Source organism: Schistocerca piceifrons, chromosome 9, assembly GCF_021461385.2.
Source record: "Schistocerca piceifrons isolate TAMUIC-IGC-003096 chromosome 9, iqSchPice1.1, whole genome shotgun sequence".
In the NCBI taxonomy this organism is placed as follows: domain Eukaryota; kingdom Metazoa; phylum Arthropoda; class Insecta; order Orthoptera; family Acrididae; genus Schistocerca; species Schistocerca piceifrons.
The window spans coordinates 219102867-219107384 of record NC_060146.1 but is presented as its reverse complement, the minus strand read 5'-3'; the positions used below and the strand labels follow the sequence as shown (position 1 = coordinate 219107384).

At 48.0% G+C, this 4518-nt stretch overlaps 1 non-coding gene across 1 annotated transcript; it reads right to left on the bottom strand.

Annotated features, from left to right (window-relative positions):
- Positions 1–3077: 3077 nt before the first annotated feature.
- Trnas-cga lies at positions 3078–3152 on the bottom strand. Its single transcript has one exon. It is a non-coding gene; the product is annotated as a tRNA-Ser (tRNA).
- Between the last annotated feature and the right edge of the window lie 1366 nt (positions 3153–4518).

Here is a 4518-nt window from a genome sequence, read left to right as displayed (position 1 = left end):
GTCCGCGTTGTGCCTTAGCGGATGATGTCCGCTTTCCTGCATGCGGTATGTGCTTTCGGTATGGTTGCTCTTGAGACTTCAAACATTTTGGCTGCCTTTTGGCTGCCTTTTGGCTGCCTTTTGGCTGCCTTTTGGCTGCCTTTTGGCTGCCTTTTGGCTGCCTTTTGGCTGCCTTTTGGCTGCCTTTTGGCTGCCTTTTGGCTGCCTTTTGGCTGCCTTTTGGCTGCCTTTTGGCTGCCTTTTGGCTGCCTTTTGGCTGCCTTTTGGCTGCCTTTTGGCTGCCTTTTGGCTGCCTTTTGGCTGCCTTTTGGCTGCCTTTTGGCTGCCTTTTGGCTGCCTTTTGGCTGCCTTTTGGCTGCCTTTTGGCTGCCTTTTGGCTGCCTTTTGGCTGCCTTTTGGCTGCCTTTTGGCTGCCTTTTGGCTGCCTTTTGGCTGCCTTTTGGCTGCCTTTTGGCTGCCTTTTGGCTGCCTTTTGGCTGCCTTTTGGCTGCCTTTTGGCTGCCTTTTGGCTGCCTTTTGGCTGCCTTTTGGCTGCCTTTTGGCTGCCTTTTGGCTGCCTTTTGGCTGCCTTTTGGCTGCCTTCTTAATCACTTAGCTCCGACATGATGCACTCACGGCTACACTGAACGCTGTTCTGGCCACAACTGGCACTCGCAACATACACTCCTGGAAATTGAAATAAGAACACCGTGAATTCATTGTCCCAGGAAGGGGAAACTTTATTGACACATTCCTGGGGTCAGATAAATCACATGATCACACTGACAGAACCACAGGCACATAGACACAGGCAACAGAGCATGCACAATGTCGGCACTAGTACAGTGTATATCCACCTTTCGCAGCAATGCAGGCTGCTATTCTCCCATGGAGACGATTGTAGAGATGCTGGATGTGGTCCTATGGAACGGCTTGCCATGCCATTTCCACCTGGCGCCTCAGTTGGACCAGCGTTCGTGCTGGACGTGCAGACCGCGTGAGACGACGCTTCATCCAGTCCCAAACATGCTCAATGGGGGACAGATCCGGAGATCTTGCTGGCCAGGGTAGTTGACTTACACCTTCTAGAGCACGTTGGGTGGCACGGGTTACATGCGGACGTGCATTGTCCTGTTGGAACAGCAAGTTCCCTTGCCGGTCTAGGAATGGTAGAACGATGGGTTCGATGACGGTTTGGATGTACCGTGCACTATTCAGTGTCCCCTCGACGATCACCAGTGGTGTACGGCCAGTGTAGGAGATCGCTCCCCACACCATGATGCCGGGTGTTGGCCCTGTGTGCCTCGGTCGTATGCAGTCCTGATTGTGGCTCTCACTTGCACGGCGCCAAACACGCATACGACCATCATTGGCACCAAGGCAGAAGCGACTCTCATCGCTGAAGACGACACGTCTCCATTCGTCCCTCCATTCACGCCTGTCGCAACACCACTGAAGGCGGGCTGCACGATGTTGGGGCGTGAGCGGAAGACGGCCTAACGGTGTGCGGGACCGTAGCCCAGCTTCATGGAGACGGTTGCGAATGGTCCTCGCCGATACCCCAGGAGCAACAGTGTCCCTAATTTGCTGGGAAGTGGCGGTGCGGTCCCCTACGGCACTGCGTAGGATCCTACGGTCTTGGCGTGCATCCGTGCGTCGCTGCGGTCCGGTCCCAGGTCGACGGGCACGTGCACCTTCCGCCGACCACTGGCGACAACATCGATGTACTGTGGAGACCTCACGCCCCACGTGTTGAGCAATTCGGCGGTACGTCCACCCGGCCTCCCGCATGCCCACTATACGCCCTCGCTCAAAGTCCGTCAGCTGCACATACGGTTCACGTCCACGCTGTCGCGGCATGCTACCAGTGTTAAAGACTGCGATGGAGCTCCGTATGCCACGGCAAACTGGCTGACACTGACGGCGGCGGTGCACAAATGCTGCGCAGCTAGCGCCATTCGACGGCCAACACCGCGGTTCCTGGTGTGTCCGCTGTGCCGTGCGTGTGATCATTGCTTGTACAGCCCTCTCGCAGTGTCCGGAGCAAGTATGGTGGGTCTGACACACCGGTGTCAATGTGTTCTTTTTTCCATTTCCAGGAGTGTATTTAGGACATCTCACAGGGCTGTCGTCAGTACAAACTGCAAGGTTGGCTAACGTCTGCGTTAATGTTCATAAATGCATTCCTCTACAAGTTTCCATATTTTTATCCAACCCTTGTATGACAGTCCATAGGGGCCTCAAATGGTTCAAATGGCTCTGAGCACTATGGGACTTAACATCTGAGGTCATCAGTCCCCTAGAACTTAGAACTACTTATATCTAGCTAACCTAATAACAGCACACACATCCATGCCCGAGGTAGGATTCGAACCTGCGACCGTAGCGGTCGCCCGGTTCCAGACTGTAGCGCCAAGAACCCCTCTGCCACCGTGGCCGGCTAGAGGGCTCATGTTGGAATGACCACATAAAGCAAATTGTAGGAAAATCAGCTGCCATACTGGGATTCAGAGCAGATTTCAAAGGAGTGTAATTCATTCACCAAAAAAAGTGGGTTACAGAACTCCTCTTTATCCAACGAAGAGCGGCGCCTTTCTTCACGAGATCTTCCACTCGGCGGGAGAGCACTAGAGGTATGTTGGACAATACCCAGCGACAGACGCTACGAGAGAGCCGGCGTGCACCACAGAGAAGTACACTGACGGCGTTCAGAGTGTGTTCGTCCTGAGAAGTATCGGCCAACAACACTACTTCCACTCTCACACGTTTCACGAAATGGTTACAGCCACGGAATCTCACACACTAGATCTCGTACGGAGCATTTCCGACAGTCTTCGTTCCCAAACACAGTTCGTGAGTGGAACAGGAAGTAGTAGTACAAATATGGATATAGATGGGTGTGTATTGCACTTTGGCTCTCGTCAGTTTTGTAGCATCGCATCTGTGATTTTTATATGTATTCAATTGAGAATCTGTCGCAGACAGATGTTACTGTAATGTTTCAGGAAGAAGTGCTCACTATCTTTTATCTTGAATGAGATCTTCACTCTGCAGCGGAGTGTGCGCTGATATGAAACTTCTTGGCAGATTAAAACTGTGTGCCGGGCCGAGACTCGAACTCGGGACCTTTGCCTTTCGCGGGCAAGTGCTCTACCAACTGAGCTACCCAAGCACGACTCACGCCCCGTCCTCACAGCTTTACTTCTGCCAGTACCTCGTCTCCTACCTTCCAAACTTTACAGGAGCTCTCCTGCGAACCTTACAGGAGTCTCGGTCCGTCACACAGTTTTAATCTGCCAGGAAGTTTCATCTTTTATCTTGTTTGCTTTACTGGAATATAAAGTTCAGTTTACATAAAGCATGCTGATAAACTTGTTTCCTAATGCGTCACGTTCCCGTACTAATCAGACATCCTACGTTTTTTGTCCACTGATTAACCGGACAGTCTCTCACTGAATGAGTCTTGTCTTGCCACCCTGTCATACGCGCTCAACTTAGAATTTTATTTTACTTTTGTTTACTTTCGATCAGTTACCAGCAAAAACCTCACTGAGACTACAGTTTTTTTAATCCTGGATGTATTTGCACAGTACTCAGTTGCAGTGACTACCACATTTTAGATGAGCAGTGTTCTTCTATGTTTTTGTGTTCCGGTTTTTATTAATTGTAACTTCCTTTTCAGGAACCCAAGTCACCAATATGTCTAAATTCTTTGTACAAGACGTCATGAGTGCTTGCAACACAACACGATGGCACGGAATGAAAAGAACTCTGCTCTGGGAAACATCGGCAACAAATTACATAAACTCAAACCTTACTTGGATGGCTAACGAGTTTATTAAAAAATTACATAGTGACTATGTTTTGAGAAATAATCTAGTAGAGTTTAGAAAATTAAACCAGCTTTCTAAAAATTATATGTAAGTCGATTTGCGCATTCACTAGCTTTCTGGGGCCAGAAAATTTTCCTAATGCAAATTAGGCATAGTATTAAAATAAATCATTACGATCATGTACAAAAACCATATTCAGGGAGTTAAATATATAACCGCAGTTCCCTGTACTCTTTTACAAACAACCTAAACAATATGTACTTGAAATAACTGTGCATGCAAAACAGGAACCAACAGATCACTCGTCTGGTGAATTGTAAATCAATCGCAAATAACGGTAGATAATCAACACTGACACCACTTTTAAGCTCTCCGTTAAGGAAAAATGTGAATGATATAGTTATACAATCTATACCTGTTGAAGAATTTGAAGGCAAAATTTCAGTAACATTGCCTAAGTAGCAAAGTGAAAATATGAGTTTTACATTTTATGAATATGAGGCGCTTATAGGCGCTGTACAAATGTTATATAACAAAAGCATGATGATAATATTTTAGAAATGTCGAAGTTTCCTATTTTTTTCCTTCCCTTCCTTTAGTATCTATGCCGTTACTTTCCCTATTAACTGCTCTGTTTGCAGTTTTCTGTTGTGTTGACGGTAAAGTCACTCTCTTTGAATACTGTACTAAGGTTTCACGTATTATA